We start from the raw sequence: 17,798 nt of genomic DNA, 5'->3' as shown, positions 1-17,798 counted from the left end.
ATTAGACCTTGTCTATTTTGTATTATTGCTTCCGTAGCCCCTTATTATTTGCTAATCTGTTCTGACACCTTTGGTAATCCACAGATTACTGGCCGATTACGGTGCTAAACCTACAGGGGCAGGTTTGGGTTGTAACAGGAACCTCCTCGGGAGGCACAACAGTTGGCTGACAAAAACAAAACAGAAGGCAGTCAACTCTGGCCCTGGTCACCCGCCGGCTCACCTACATACACTTACTGGAAACTGTTCATTAGAGAGATGTGGAAGCTCTTCTTAGATGGAGCGTCCAATAGACACGGTGCAGGACTAGGCATAGTCCTCATCTCACCAGACGGCCTAGTGGTGGAGCAAGCAGTCAACCTTGGCTTCCCAACATCAAACAACGAAGCAGAATATGAAGCGCTTCTGGCAGGCTTAAAATCAGCATCCTACAAGCCACCAAGTTAATGGTTTACAGTGACTCACAGCTGGTGGTAAACCAAATTTCAGGTGACTACGAGGCAAAGGATGACAGGATGGCTAAGTACCAAGAATTAGTCAGAAAAGAGATCAAGAAATTTGAAGTAGTGCGGATAGAGCAGATCGGCAGGGAAGAAAACAGCAGAGCAGATGAACTAGCAGGCTTTGCTTCAATAACAGATACCTCCATCCCTCATCCATTACTTATTGGCTACCTACCAAGACCAAGCATTGAAGAACCCGAAGTAGAAGAGGTATATTGTGCCAAACTAGGCCCTTCGTGGATGGATCCCATCATACTGTTCCTAAAAGACAGCGTCTTACCGGAAGAAAAGAAAGAAGCTAACAAAATAAGAGCAAAGTCACAACGCTTTTGGCTCTCCCCATCAATGGCATTGTACAAGAAATCCTTCACAGGACCTTACCTAAAGTGTGTCCACCCCAGCAAAGAGGAAGCATTCTTGTTCGAAATTCACGAAGGCGTATGCGGAAGCCACCAAGGGAGAAGATCGTTGGCTTACAGAGCAATTTTACAGGGATATTGGTGGCCTTACATACAAGCAAATTCGGAGAAGTATGTCAAAAGTGCGAGAAATGTCAGAAGTTCGCACACCAAATGCATCAGCCAGCCAGAGAGCTTCTACCTTTAACTAGTCCATGGCCCTTCGCAATGTGGGCTTAGACATAGTAGAACCACTTCCGACAGCACCTGACAACAGAAAGTTCTTCCTCGCAGCAACAGACTACTTCACAAAGTAGGTGGAAGCAGAAGCACTAGCATCAATAAAGGAGAAAGATGTGAAGAAGTTCATCTGGAAAAATATCATCACTCGGTTCGGCATACCCAAAGCGCTAATATCAGACAACGGCACTCAGTTCGACAGCAAAATCTTTAGAGGGTTTTGTGAGGAATACAAGATAGAATTCTACAACTCTACCCCGGCATACCCCCAAGCAAATGGCCAGGCAGAAGCATCAAACAAAGTTGTCTTGGATGGATTGAAGAAAAGGTTAGAGAAAGCAAAAGAAAAATGGGCCAAGGAGCTTCCTCATGTTTTATGGGCTTATCGTACCACACCTTGACAATCAACAAGAGAAACACCATTCTCCTTAGTCTACGGCATGGAAGCAGTAATCCCACTGGAAGTTGGCCTCCCCACCATTCGAAGTAAAATTTTTGATCTAGACTTAAATGGAGAAGCCATCGCATTAGAGCTCGACCTTGCAGAAGAAAGAAGAGAAAGAGCACTGGTTCATATCGCCTCATACTAACAGGAGTTATCCAGGAAATATAACAAGACCGTACATCCAAGGCAATTCAAGATCAGACATTGGGTACTACGCAAAGTAATGGAGAACACCCTGGTACCCGGAGATGGCAAATTAGGGCCTAATTGGGAAGGACCTTACAAGGTGGTTGGATTAGCAGGAAAAATGGACATACCACTTGGAAGACGAGGACGGCAAAACCATTCCCAGGCCATGGAACACTGCCAATCTCAAACTATTTTATTTTTAGCTTATTCTTTCAAGTATTTGTAATTTTTTCTTTCTCAATAAAACAAGTAGTTTCTTTTCAGTATAGTTGTTTCCTTCTGTAAAAGAGTGTTTTAGTGAGTTAGGCGCATTGTAAGCATAGTTGACCAAAATAACCAACTTTGCACTCTCTTCAGCTAAGCCTAGGATAAGGATCCAGGCTGCAGAACGTTTGGTCGGAATAACCAAACACTTTACTCTAGGTTGGCAGGAATAACCGACTTAGAGGTTGGCTGGAAAAACCAACACCCCTTCTAAGTCCAGGATAAGAATCCAGGCTGCAGGACGTTTGGTCGGAATAACCAAACACTTTACTCTAGGTTGGCAGGAATAACCAACTTAAAGGTTGGCTGGAAAAACCAACACCCCTCCTAAGCCCAGGATAAGGATCCAGGCTGCAGGACGTTTGGTCGGAATAACCAAACACTTTACTCTAGGTTGGCAGGGATAACCAACTTAGAGGTTGGCTGGAAAAATCAACACTTATTGTTCTTCAGCCGAGATAAGGATCTACGCTGAAAAGGTTGGCTGGAAAAACCAACACCTAGTACTCCTCAGTCGAAGTAAGGATCTAGGCTGAAGAGTGGTTGACTGGAAAAACCAACACTTATTATTCTTCAGTCGAGATAAAGATCTAGGCTGAAGAGGTTGGCTGGAAAAACCAACACTTAGTACTCTTCAGTCGGAGTAAAGATCTAGGCTGAAAAGTGGTTGGCTGGAAAAACCAACGCTTATTGCTCTTTAGCTGAGATAAGGATCAAGGCTAAAGAGGTTGGCAGGTATGGCCAGTTAGATTACAAAGCTAAAACCGAGATATTTACCTCGGCTGGAAAAATTTATACTACATTCAGAATACTTTTGAAAAGTAATGGCAAGCATAAGAGTAAACCGAAACAACAGTTCCAACAAAAGAAGATTTCATTGAAGATTCAAATCAAGTACAAAATGAGGGGCCTCAGCCCGGTTACAACTTCTTTCCAAAATAGCAAAAAAAAAGAAAAATACATAAGTCAAGCAAACAGATCATGTAAATCAGCATCTAAAACCACCCGGTCTTCACCTAGAGGTAGCTCGGTTGTGGCAACCACTCTCTGGTTAAGCTCGGTTGGAATCACAACATCGGCCATAGTTGGCAAAGGTGGGATGGAGACCTCTGGAGTTGGGGAGGTAGACCTGAGACCGGATTGAGTGTTATCCTCTAGAGCTTCATCTTCATCCTCCTCCAGAAATTGTTGCTGAACGGTAGCAGCATACTCCGCCAGTGAGCTCGGTATGAAATGTGGAGGAGGATTGAAGACCTCAGTCTCAGGTCCATGACCAAGCTGCGCCACAGCTCCCCTCCACCCGCATTTAAAGAACAGGTCCTTCGCAGCTTCACACTGCTTGATGTACAGGGCTTCGCCTTCTTTGAAACCACAGTCCTCCGCCTTATCCAGTTTCTTCTCCAGCTTTGTTATTTCGGCATTCTTTTTTCCTTCAAGCTTGGCTAGCTCGTGTAGATATTTATCTTTTATCACGGCCGCAGCCTTTTGCTTGTCTGCTTCAGTTGAGCTAACAAGACCGGTCAGACGACCATTCTCGGTTTGTAGCTCGGCTATCTACTTCCTGGCCTGTTCTAGCTCGGCATTTTTTTCATTAGCCTCGGTCATGGCCTGCCTGGTGGTTTTTCGAAGTTCCAACACTCACTTGTGAGCGATGTGGTTTTTCTGTATGTCCTGCAAAAGGATGGTAAGACAATTTTCAGTAAAATCGAGCCAAAAGTCGTAAGAATTTCTGAAAAATAAGCGAAGGAGCAACTTACCAGCACCATGGATTTTGTGGACGAGCGAAGGGCCTTCAGCTCGGTTAGGTGGTCGTGGTGCTCCATGTCAGGGGGAAGGCAAACGCTTTTGGCCAGATTGAATGCCATTAGGTGGTCCTTTTCAGCGACCACTGAATCAATATCCTGTATAGCACGGTTCTGAAAAGTGATCTTTGGAGCCCACTTAGAAAAGCTAGCTCGGTCGGAGCGCTCTGGTTGTGGGCTCAGTGGAGGGCTTGGTGGAGGGATGGTATCTTCTTCATCAACAAGGCGTGGCTCGGTTGTGGAAGTTCGAGCACGCTTGCTTGGACAAGATGATGAGGGCTGAGCGGTTAGTAAGGCCACCATGGTCTCTTGTAGTTGGCTTGCTGGTGGTATCTCAGCTTGGTTTGTTTCGGTTAGAAGGGCCTTCACTGCTCTTTTCTTGGCCATTTCTTGTTCGGCAGTTAGTGGGATGAGATTGATTTGAGGCAATGATGGATCTGGCTCTGGCGAAGGTTCAATGAGGAAATCGATCACTCTGGTCTTCCTGCGGCCGCTATATCGGTAGGTCAGTTCGAAATTCAGTAGCTCGACCCAGCCTCTGTTTGGATAGCGGAGTGCAGCTCGAAGAACATTCAAGTTGGGGTAGCTGTATTGGGACTTAAGAAAGTTCAAATCTGCATGAAGGAAGATAACAGTTAGTTCGATTCATAAAGTGAAAACCGAGGTAAAGAAAAGCATGCAATAAAGCCGAGGTAACCCTACCTGCTACACCCTTGTTCCAATTTATTCTGTGACCAGGGATCTGGGCTTGATGGTCCTCAAAGTTCCTAGATACCCAGAATAAATCATAATCATTCACGTCTTTATCCGGAGTATTCTTTATTATTTTTTCACGCCGGCGCCTTATTCTTAAATAGTAAACCCAGCCATCTTCGGCTAATCCTATGGAATATTGATGGAAAAGCTCGGCTAGACCGAGATTAAGGCCAGCCCGGCGGTTTAGCTTGGCAATACCGTTTATTATGCGATAAGAATTGGTGGAAAGTTGGGTAGGACAGAGCTTGGTTTGTCTAAGGAATTTGCAAATGGGGGGTTGTACAGGGAATTGCAGACCGCACTCTACGATGGAAATAACGTTAAAAGGGACAAAGCCTTGTTTTTCCTAGGGGACGGTGTCTAGTTCGGCTAGTGAAAGGTGGACATCATCCGGAATTTGGTAGTCCTTACGGAATTCAGCTATGGCTCCTAGTGAGTTTACTAAAAACCTATATTTACCCATTGATTATTAAATTATCAATAAATAAGCGGAGAAATAGTTCGGTCCTTAAAGGACGCTCAGTAGCTCGGTCAAGCGTTCAAGGGAGTGCCTGGCAACCTAAGTCTGCAAAGTGAAAAAAGAGAGGTGTTAAGCACAGATCGTTGGACCGTGCTAAAAGAGACAAAGGCAAAATAAAGAAAGTCCTAGCTCGGCTACGCAGGATGCTATCAGTTTTTAGCTCGGTTTGAGCAAGGGGCTTTTTAGCCCGGTTGAGCCTTTGGGGCAACATCCTTAGTACGGTTTGTACTAAGGAAGCTTGTTTAGCCCCAAGTTATAGCTCGGTTGGAAGTTAAGGTTTTCTAGTGCGGTGGTGTGCAAACCTAATCTGATTCGCTAGCTCGGCTAAATAAAGCAAAAGGTTCTTAGACCTACTTGAAACAGCAAGTGTTCATAAAGTCTTAGCCCGGTTGTTCAGTTTTGCTTAGGCTTACACCTATTACAAACTACTTCCTAGTTCGGTTGGAGTAAGATTTCAGATCTAAGACATCCCAGTTCAGTTTTTTCACAAAAGCAGTAGTGATGGATACTATTCAAGTTGTTCTTACTCGTTACAGAGAAAATTATTTTGAAAAATGTTGTGAGAAAACACGTATGTACAAATAGTACATGTAACTAGTCAAACGGAAAATGATTGAGTTACTTACAGATGGGAGAAGGAAGGATGTAGGTCTGAAACCACGGAGGTAATGTCGAAGATACAAGCTTCGCAGGTACAAAAGTGGCAGCAATGGAGGCTCGAGCAAGAAAAAGAGAGAAGATGAATAGTAGAATGTGAATGATTCAAAAAGTAGGGTTTTGGTGAAAAGTTCAAGTTTTGGGCAAGATTGTTCAAATATCGCGAGGTACGAGAGCGGCGTGACAGCCACACTAGGCCAATAAGGGTGTGCCACGTGTCCTTGGAATAAGAAGCGATTCAGTTACAAAGATTGAAGAGACGTTTTGACCAGACATGTTAAAGTAGCCTGCTGTGAATTTAGCTCGGTTGAAAGGCTAAAGTTTTAGCTCGACTGGTAACAGGCAATCCCTATCATGCTGCACAGATGAAATAAAGGGGCAATTGAGAGGGTAATTTATGAGTAAATTGGGCCGAGCTACGTAATGGGCCGTTCTATGGGCCATAGTAAGAAGGGCTTAGTAAGTGGACCGTAGTCTAGGAGTTAGCTCGGTCCAGTTATGGAAGTGACCTAGCAAGGGTTAACTCGGTCCAACAGAGCTCTGCCGTTAGCTCGGTTACCACATTCAGAGCAGCAATTAGCTCGGTCATACCATATTGAGCCGAAGTATGTTGAGGTTTCTTCAGGACCTTGTTATCGGTTAGCTCGGTCCAAGCTCGTTGTGGTTAGTGCGGTCTCAGACTACCCAGTCGGAATATGTCAAACCAACGTACACGCAGTGAAAGGAAGAACCGAGCTAATGGGAGCTCGGTCTAGTCTGCGGTTTTAGCATGGCCATGTTATTTCGGTTGTATCGACATCCAACCATGGTAAAACCATGTCACTTGGTTTAAGCAGTGAGGGGGGTGTTGAAGGATAAACATTATCTTTCAGGAATGTGATTCCTAGGAGGACTCTACATAGAGGAGTAAGAGTCCTACTAGGATTATGTCATACGGAACCTATAAAAGCTCATAACATCACCTATGGAGATGTAACACAACTTTGATTCCCGAATACACAGAGCTTTTTGTTTATTTGTCTATTTTGCTGACTTAGGCATCGGAGAGGTATCCGGCACACACCCGCCGGCTAGCTTACGTTTGTGTTTTCAGGGAATAAAGTGACGTCGTACGAAGGAGCGCAGACTTGATCAATAGGATTATACGAGAAGGTTTATTTCTTTTCCGTACAAGTCACAATTTGGATTCACTCCACCCCACTTTTTGAAATGGGTTCAATACAGGTACGATACAAATAAAGTTTAAGTGCAATTTTAATACATAATTATATGACATTTTATTTTAAATTAAAAAACTCTTTAGTGTGATTTCTAATTTCTAATTTCTAAAAATGTTACTATTACATTATTTTAGATTGATGGGCATGGTTTAGGAGGGCCCAACTCATGGTTGTCTTGGAACAGTCACTTGGTTAAAACCTAGCATGTGAAGCCTAGTAGCAGGCCCAGTAGGGAACCTGCACCGGTCCAGGCCCAGTGGCGTTTAGACATGTGTCAGGTAGGGAGTTAGCCACGTGACAGACAAAGATCCTGCAGAGTCATTGAACCCATACACCAAGCATTAAATGAGGTTGTCATGACATTAAATGCAACAAGACCTCTCTCTCCGAGACATGCTGAAATCACCATGACTGACGGCAAATAGACTATAGACTTTTGGCTAACGAGACAGCTTGAATGGATAAGGAAGTGATTAGTAAGAGATATAAAGAAACTTCTAAAGAGCGTTTAAAAAACAAGTAACACACACACACACACTCTCTCTCTCTCTCTCAGACAACTCTCAACTTTCTCTCTAAGTTATCATTCTGAACTCATTCCTATCTAACTTGATTATCGAAAGGTTCACAGGAAGGAGCCATCTCTATTTCGGAACCTTCCTATTGGACTTGTTGCAGGTGTGATCAAGAAGACGAAGGAAAGTCGACCTGTGGAGTGCTTGGATCAGTCCAACCCATATCCTGTTGCCCAAACTGTATTATCACAGATAATTTTCAGTTTACAAAAAAAAAAAAAAAAAATTGGATTATTTTTCTACTATACAAAACTTTTTTTGGATTACCTTTCTATTATAGACCTAATCTTAACTCTAGTTGTTTTTTTTTTTAATTATATATTAGTTATTATGTCAGATTTCTTTAAATTTTTTTTATGGGAGATTTATTTATAATTCCTTTTTAATAGATTTATAACTCAATAAACCCATAGTTTCTGGTGTTCCATCAAGTACCATATATTTAGATTTGTATCCCAGGAAATCCTTTTTTCTTGATTTATAATTTTTTTGGGACTATTATACCCTTTGTTCTATTTTGATAGTATGCATTATACACAATGGGATATATACGTTTTTCATATTTTGTTATTTCAATTTTGGAAGTTTTGGTGATTAGATAGCTTGGAGGAATCAATAGATAGGTTTCCATTATACATTTTTGTAGGAGTTTCATTTACACATTGGTGGTGAGAGAACAATCAAATATTTTCTTCTTCCATTGTTGTGATTCGAAACTCTTCTATTTTTTTCTTTTTTTTTTTTTCTGTTTTTCAATTGTTGCGATTTTGAAGTTCTATTTTCTTCCATTGTTGCGGTTTTCAAGTTCAAAATTGTTGGACGAAGGTTAGAGAACATTCAAATACTACCTTTTTCCATTATTGTAAGAAAAAACACTTTTGGCGACCATCTATTTTTTTTTGTCGCAAATAGTCCACTTTCTGCGACTAAAATTTAACTTTTGGCGACCACAATTTTTTGGTCGCGGAAAATCACCTTTTGGCGACCAAAAAAAAAAGTTGGTCGCGGAAAGTATACTATTGGCGACCAAAGGCTTTTTTGGTCGCGGAAGATCACCTTTTGGCGACCAAAAAAATAGTTGGTCACGGAAAGTATATCCTTTGGCGACCAAAAAAAAAAGTTGGTCGCGGAAAGTATACTATTGGCGACCAAAGGCTTTTTTGGTCGCGCAAGATTACCCTTTGGCGACCAAAAAAAAAAGTTGGTCGCGGAAAGTATGCTATTGGCGACCAAAGGCTTTTTTGGTTGCGGAAGATCACCTTTTGGAGACCAAAAAACAAAGTTGGTCACGAAAAGTCTACTATTGGCGACCAGAGGCTTTTTTTGTCGCGGAAGATTACCCTTTGGCGACCAAAAAATAAAGTTGGTCGCGGAAAGTTATGGCGGGATAAATTTTAAAAAAAAATGATACTACCGTAATTACATGCTATTTTTCTATTTAGGCATTAAAAGTTTTATAAAATAATATATAACCCAATTTTTATGGGTTATATATTTTTTTTGTCAAATATGAACAAGAAGTATGTTATTGGCAGAGTGGATTGGATGCATGGTGACTCCTTGGTCAGGAGTTCAAGTCCCAAGGAGCACAAAAGAATTATTTTTTTTGGGTCAAGGCGCTGACTTTTGGCGACCAACTTATCTTTGGTCGCTAAAAGTTTACTTTTGGCTAATATGAATTGGACTTTTCGCGACCAAAAAAGTTGGTCGCGAATGGTCACTTTTAGCGACCAAAGGCTTTTTTGGTCGCAAAAAACTATCTGTGACGAGGCTTTAGCGACCAACTCGCGACCAACATATTTTGGTCGCGAAAAGGTTTTAGCGACCAAATATGGTACTTTTCGCGACCAAACATGTTCGTCATGAAAAGTGTTTTTTCTAGTAGAGTTTGAAATTCTGTTTTCTTTCACTATTGTGGTTTTGAAGCTTTATGTTCTTTCATTGTTCCAGTTTCAAAGTTTAGAATTGTTCGATGAAAGTTAACACCATTTTTGTTTTGCAACTGCATGTAGGTATGCATTTGGTAAGGATTCATGTTCAATAATTGATTAAAGTTTGGTTCAACTTTTTGTTTCAAGATAAATTGATATGGTATTATGTATCAGGGTGTATATGCTTATTGGGCGGGTATTTCAGTGAAACAACCACTGAAATTATTGTTGTTGTAAATTATCAGATTTTAATATTTTGCATTTGATTATGTGAACTTCAACATTAGAAGCATGTAATGGTTGCATGACGTGCAATGTAGATTGATGATTGCATTGTTATTGCATATTGTAAATGTTTGTATATCACTGATTATTGTATGAGTTTTGCATGATTATTACATGGTGTGAATATTCACATTGTAAGGAGTTATTACTTGTTGTAAACTATCACATTGTAATGTGTTGCAATTGGTATTGTGATTATCACATTATTAATCAATGTTAATATTCACATTCAGAAATAGTCATACAAGTGCAAATAATAATGTGTTATTTTACCAACATGCATTTGTAATGTGAAAGTTAACATCAATATTTATTTACCTGAACCCACATTAAGCCAATAGTTATATGTATACAAATATAAGCAACCACCAATAATGTGAATCTTCACAATATTTAGACTTCGATCAATGTGAATGTTTATAGCGTTGCTTCTTCACATCAGAATAAGGTAGACGATTTAGAGTTTTGAAAATGTGAGAGATTTTCTTCCTAGAATAAGGGAGGGATTTTTGTCCATAAAATAAATGAGAGATTTTCTTCATTAAATAAGGGAGAATTTTCTCCATGAAATGAGGGAAAATTATTATTTTTTATGGTGTATTTGTTTCAAAATGGAAACACGCCCAAAAAGTTTGGAAGGGTGATTTGGTCATATTACCTTAAATAGGACTTAATGAAATATTAGAAAAGAAAATGGAACATAACATTTAATAATAGAACTTTCTAAAAGATGGCTCTTTTTTTATATCCGTCTTGACTTAAAAAGACCCCCCCAAAAAAATTTGCACTCTTTAGTGATAAAATTTAACTTATTTTCATCATTTATAAGCTTTTTTTTCAATTTGAGTTTTAAAATTTTTATATCTTCTACTCGAGATGAATTTAAAAAACAAAAAATTTTGTCTCAATTTTTTTAAAAAAAAAAAAAATCACAAAAGACAAATATATCCAAAAAAGTAAACCGACCTTTTAATTTCAGACGAATTAAACATATGTTCGGGAATATATTAAAATAGTCGAAAAGTCACTATACAAAAATCAACTCTTCTTTTTACTTTTCTGCATGTCTTTTTGTAAAATGCAAAAAAATTAACTAAAATAATTGAAAAATGCTAGAGATCCCAAAATTTTTATTAAATTTTCTACTAAACATTCATATGGGTGTAAGTCCCACACTTCTGTTTGATAGAATTTTTTGTATCCTACACTCACATTTTATGTATCTCTAGAATTGCTCAAAATAACTAGTTTCCAAAATAACCAGGTGTGACACCTTGGGCTTCAAGATGACCAACATTTAATCAAATTGTGAGCAATTATGTGCCGGGCTTCCTAAGAAATTATGTGCTTCCGTTAATCATATTGTGAGTAATTTTTGGTGGAAAGGTGATCCAGCTAATAGGGGTATCCATCGGGTTGCCTGAGATAAAATGATCAAGTCTAAAAATCTTGGTGGTGTGGGTTTTTGCGACTTTGGAGCTTTCAACAAAGCTCTGCTAGCTCGCCAAGGGTGGAGGCTAATTCAAGATCCTAACTCCTTTTGCGCCAGATTCTTGAAAAGTATCTACTACCCAAACACAGATTTTTTGATTGCTAAAAAAGGAAGCCGAGCTTCGTAGGCATGGGCTAGTCTAATTGAAGGGCGTGAGTTTGCTGGCAAGTTCATAATGGATCTTTAATTAATTTATGGAATGATAGATGGATTCCTTCAGCCAAGGACTTTCGTATTCACTCCCAAAAGCCTAGTGGCTGCCCTCTTTCTCGGGTAACTGAGGTTATCAATCCAATTTCCAAGACTTGGGATGAGCATAGGCTAGAATCATTGGTATCTGATAGAGAGATGGCTGCTATTTGCATAATACCTGTTTTGATAGAAGACAAGGCTGATCGTGTGGTGTGGCATCACGACCCTAAGGAGACATGCTCGGTTAAATCAGGGTACCATGTGGCATTGGATCTCTATTAAAGTTTTCTTGAGCAACAACCGTCTTCATCGTTTCATGTTCCAAAGATTGTTTGAAAGTTCATACGGGCCCTCCCTGTTCCCCCAAACTCAGGCACTTCTGGTGGAGGGTATGTCACAATTCGGTGGCCACGAAACTCAATCTCGTTGGGCGACAATGTGCTTCAGATGGCCTATACCCCGTATGTGCCAAGGAATTAGAGACAGTGGAGCATTTGTTATGCGGGTGCAATTAAGCGAAGGCAGCTTGGTTTGGTAGTATGTTGAATCTCTCTTTCCAGGAGGGCTCTATCCTTTCCATTGCCAGATGGACTTGTGAGCTCTTTGATGGCTTCTTAAATATGCAACATCGGCAAGCATTCTTTTTGCAAATTGCTATAGTTGGAAGAAATGAGTTTGTCTTTAATCATGTCCCAGTTGATCCTGTGTCTGCTATCTTTAAAGCAGGGAAGGACTGGGAGGAATTTGCAGCCTTTCTTCCCATTGGACAGCCTATGGTTAGCCGCCAGGATATTGTTCCAAGTTTCCCTAAGGTGTGGACTCCGCTTTCCCGTGGGAGATAAAAAGTTAATTGTGATGTGGCCTTCAATCCAGGGTCGTCTAAAGCTGCTATGGTGGTTTTTTTCGGGACTAGTAGGGCTCTCTCATGAATGGGGCAGTCCAAATGGAAGAGGTGGGCTCTGCATGCAAGCGGAAGCTATTAGATGGGCATGTCTTATGGCCCAATCTCTCAACCTCTCCCAAGTTGAGATTGTGGGCTACAACAAGACAGTGATCCACCTTTGCACCTCTGAAACGGTTCCTTCGTGGGAGTGCTCCTCCATTTTTGTTGATATCCAGACTTTGGCTTGTAGAAACAATTTCTTCTTTCTTTGGACTCCTAGAGAGGCTAATGTAGCTGCCCATTGGACTGCTACACAGTTCCTTAAGGGTCTTTTGCCTCCTGACTGGTTTTGTAATCCCTCTGATGCTTTGCGTCAGGTTTTGTTTTGTGATTAATTGATATCCTTTTCTCTAGTCCAAAAAAAAAAAAATGATGACCAACATTTAAAAAAACAAATAGTCTATGGCTTATAAACCGATGCCAGCACATCCACAGCCTGAGGTTCATTCCATATAATAGGCAATTCTTGTGGGAAATTCTATTTTCACACTCTTTTATCTCTATGTACATAATTTTTCAACACACACTCTTATGAAATTGGTTTTATATTTTTATTCTCAGTCCACACCTCACATGTTCTAATTATACCCTAAACTAACATCCTTGTACACACACCACTTAAACCATTTGTTCCATAGAGAATCAATGGTGTAGACTCATTTTTATTCCACCCACCTTGAAAACACAACAACATCTTTCACAAGAAATCCCTCACCAAATCGCTCCTTGAATCTTCAGATTATACTACAACTACCTCCTTTGATTTCCAGTTACATCATCAAATTGATTCCTTCAATCACCAATCTAGTCAATATTGAAAAAGTCATTAATTGGCATCTACTTGTATCAATATAGATCTTGAAACAGTATCATTTTTGTATCAAACTTCATTGAAGACGTACAACTCCATCTATATCTTATTTTTCATAAACTCTCATTTTTTTTTTGGAAGCAATTCGATTTTTCTTATTCGGTACTGGTTATCTGAATGAAAAATGTTTATTCGATTTTTTAACTTCCGAAACATGTAAAAAAATTCGGAACTTGGTTTTTGAAATAAATTCTTAAATTCGAAAGTTGAGTTCCGAATTCAAATTCGGAACTTGATTTTTGAATAGAATTAATAATTTCCGTAGTTGATATCCGAAAAAAGTAACATGTTTCGACACTGGTTTACCGAATTAAAATCGTGAAAAAAAATCTGTACAAAAAAACTTAAATTTTCATAACTGTTTTTGTTTTCGACAATGTTACGTAGCTCAAATTTTGTGGCTCAAAAGTGGCTCAAATGGCCAAAACGACGTCGTTTTGAGTACAGAACAATATAAAAATGGCCAAAACGACGTCGTTTTGGCCATTTGAGCCACTTTTGAGCCACAAAATTTGAGCTACGAGACATTTTCCTTTTGTTTTAACCAAGCATATATTGTTATTTGAATTTGAATTTCCATTGATTTGCAACTCTTTCATCACAAAAATCAAGAATTATGGTGAATTCTAATGACAAAACGATATAATCAATGCGTTATAAACTTAGAGAGAGAAACAATAGAAAAACTAAGGTTTATTAATTTTTTTTTAAACTCAAAAGGTGTATATTGAGATTTTTTTGTTCTTAAAACATGTATACAGAAAATTTTTCTACACAATATTATGGGTGTTACTAGATGTCTATCATGGTCATTTTTATTTATGATATAATTGTCATTAAATTAATATTTTATTAAATATGTATTATGAACTAATTAAGTGTGTGGAAATAAAATTTCTCAATTCTTATACAAATGAATCCAAAGCCTAGCTAAGATACCTAAATAAACCCGACCAAAAAATATACCATAATAAATAAAATAAAATAAAGGTTTTCTCTTTCTTTATTGAGTTTTTCAAAGATTGAGACATTTAGAGATCAAACTTTTCGCAATTTTGACGAATATTGGCAAATGATAAAATGGCATTCAATTGTGTTTTTCATTATTAATTTGCCAACAATCAGCCAAGAATTAGATGTGCTGTAATCCTAATTCTTTCTATCATCAAGTTGTTAAAGACAAACAAGAAAACGTATGTTTGATTGTCCAATTTAATCACATATTACGAGGGAATAATACAACCATGCAATTAGCATAGGATAATTAGTCTGACAGAATGAAATAATAATATTACTCTTGGACTAGGCCTATAAATGGATCTAATTAGGGTCGGATCTGTCAAAATTCGAATCCCATCCGATTAAAATAAACCTGCATTCGTTCCGAATCCGTTTATGCCATATCTGATTTTAGATCACCCGAATTCGAATCTGATAATTTCATATATTCGACCCAATAATCTGATCTGATACATTTATTTATTTATTGAGCTACAATTTTATATAATTTAATTTTTTTTTTAATTTTGTGTTTTCTTCATTCAAATTGAGAATAATAGGATTATCGGATTATCATATTTTTGCATATTTAATCCATTTAATAAACAGAGTCAAATTATTGGATTGCCAGCTCAGGTTTTTTGTAAATGGATTCGGATTTTCGGGTCGGACTCGGATTAAATCCAATCCATTGATAGCCCTACCTTGGACTATCTTATATTATTTTAGTTTTTACAGTTTCAATCAACTTAATTTTAATCCTAAATTTTGAATTTAATATCAATTTGGTCTAAATAAAAAACAGCCTTTAACATTTTGATGAAAAATATGTTGGTCATCAGCATATGACCATTTTCTAAGGGCAAAATAGAAATTTCACTCCCCTTTCCATCTTCTTCTTACTCTTTGTTTGATCTTTGCTCGGTGGCACTCCTCCTTTCCTCCCTTAGCCTCGATGCCACCTCTCTTTCCTTCTCCCAATCCCATTTCCCTCTCCATCCCTAGACACCATCCCTCCTTAGCCCATGACGCCACCCAATTCCCTCTTCCCAACACTTGATGCCATCCTATTCCCTTTCCCCAACCCCCGATGCCACCTCCTTCACCCCTAACCTCGACACCTCCCTCACCCCTAACCTCGACGCCACCCCTCATTCCCTTTCCCAACCCTATACTTTTTTCCCCTTTCCCAAGCCCCTGACAGCGTAACCCTCCCCCCTTCAGCCTTGTGCCACCTCTTTCTTTTCTTTTTATTCGTTTGTGCATGGTTTTGAAAATCAGACTGGACCGGACTGGCCGGTTCGACCTGTTGAACCGTCAACCGGTCGGGATTCTAGTTTGAATATGCCTCTTAAATCGTTCCAAGCTAAAAACCGACCTATTGAGAGAAAATTAGAAAAACCGATGATTGGACCGTCGAACCAGGTGACCCAGGGATGGGTCAAGCGAACCAAGTTGAAGAAATTAAAAATTTTGAATTTTTTTGATATTTTTTTATTTTTTCTTTCTTATTATATATATATATATAAGAAAATTTTAATTATAAACTCTCTTTCAAGGGTCTCCTCTTGTAAAGAATCCCATTGAAAGTTTGAAATTATTGTGAAAGTCTTTACCTATTTATAAGAAAAAAAATTCTTTCAAAAAAATTAAAAAAATCTATGTTGGATTCAATCAAATTTATTGGAGGGAGACTTGAAATTTTGATATACTCCAAAATTTTTGCTGTTCTTTCAATCAAATTATTTGAATTAAAATTATATGAAGGAAATGTTAAATATTTGGTTTCCTCCTTCAAAATTAAAATTAATAATATTTTAAAATATATTATTATATTTTTTAGTAAAAAAATATTAGTTGAAATATTTAAGATAATTTAATATTTTTAGTTTTTTTTCAATTTATAATTTAATATTTTTAGTTTTTTTTTAATTTATAATTTTATTACTTATATTTTTATTTAGATATAATTTTAATATATTTATGACATCATGGGTCGACGATTCAACAGACCCATCCACCCAATCACTTTTCCGATTCATTCACCGGTTCGATTTTTAAAATATTGCCTTTGTGTATCTAAAAAAATTACACACACATATATATGTATATATTTATGATTTTTTATTTATTTATTTATTTATTTTTTTGAGAGTGAACTCATTGTGAGTAACTCGCTAAGCTAGATAGCATATGAGCAAAAGGACAACTTTGTCCTTAAAAATTTACATAGGAGGTCCATATGTATATTTTTCATCAAAAATGCTAATGAGTGTTTTCGAGTAAACCAAATTGATACAAAATCTCAAATTTAAGATCAAAATTGAATTATTTAAAATTATAGAGATTAAAATAATACAAGACAAAACACATAATTACTGGTATAATTGGCCCAAAATTTATCCATGTCATGATTTTTACTCTATCAAGTTGAAACGTAAGAATGAATACAGATACTTATCTGTTTTTAGTCGTGCAATATAAGATTTACTAATGCATTATATGGAAAACTAAAGTCGTAATGCACTATATAATGTAAAACTATAGTGCTATATAATCAATATATGCCATGCCAAGAACCATGGACTCCAGCGGCAGAGCTAACAGGGGACTAGGGGGTCATTGCCCCTGACTCATCAATAAGTTTTGTTTTTGTTTTTTTTTTTTGTTTTTTTTAACGGCAGTTTTTTTTTTTTTCAATTTTGAATATATGCCTATGCAAAATGTGTCCTCACATTTGTCTCAACATGTTTTTTGGTTTAGGTTTTTTGCATTGTTTATAGTACGTAGTTTTTTGGTATATTGAAAGCACCATATAATATTATTTATGTAGTAATATAAATCAATAGTCTAGCGTGAAATTTATGAATGGGACATAAAATCTCATTATTGTTAGGTAGCTAGCTAATAATGAGTGGATCACTTAGCGTAAGTTACAATTTCTCATGTCAGGAACACTACGGATGTAACATTATATGATATTCCGGACTATCTAATAATTTTTAATCAAAACATATCATTTATAAGTGGGTGAATTATACTAACAATTCTTACAATTTAGGACTCATGTCACTTTGATCCCTGACTTTTCAATTATAACACATTTGATCTTGAATTTTGAATTTTATTCCAAATAAAGACAATTGAAGATACCATTGATCAGTTTCAAGGATAAAATCATCAATTTGATAAAATATAAACTAATTTGATAAAAATAAATGTCAAAAAGATATTTTTGAATTTTTAAAAATTATTTCTACTCACCAAAGAAAAAATTATGTAAAATTGAAAAATCTTTTACACATTTATTTATTTATTTATTTGACCGAATTAATTTTTATTATGTGTTTGGATAATGATCATGTAATGAGTGGTTATTTTTATTTTTATTAAATTAGTTTCTATTTTTTCAAAAGTCAAATATGGCGACGACTTTGATATCATTATTAAGAATAATACTATATTTACTAATTAGTGTACTAACTAGTGTACCAATTGATGATGTGACATAATTTA

This window comes from Camellia sinensis, chromosome 7 (assembly GCF_055761805.1).
Source record: "Camellia sinensis isolate YWXY chromosome 7, ASM5576180v1, whole genome shotgun sequence".
NCBI lineage: Eukaryota > Viridiplantae > Streptophyta > Magnoliopsida > Ericales > Theaceae > Camellia > Camellia sinensis.
The sequence above is the reverse complement of the archived record's forward strand: the minus strand, read 5'-3'. Positions refer to the sequence as shown.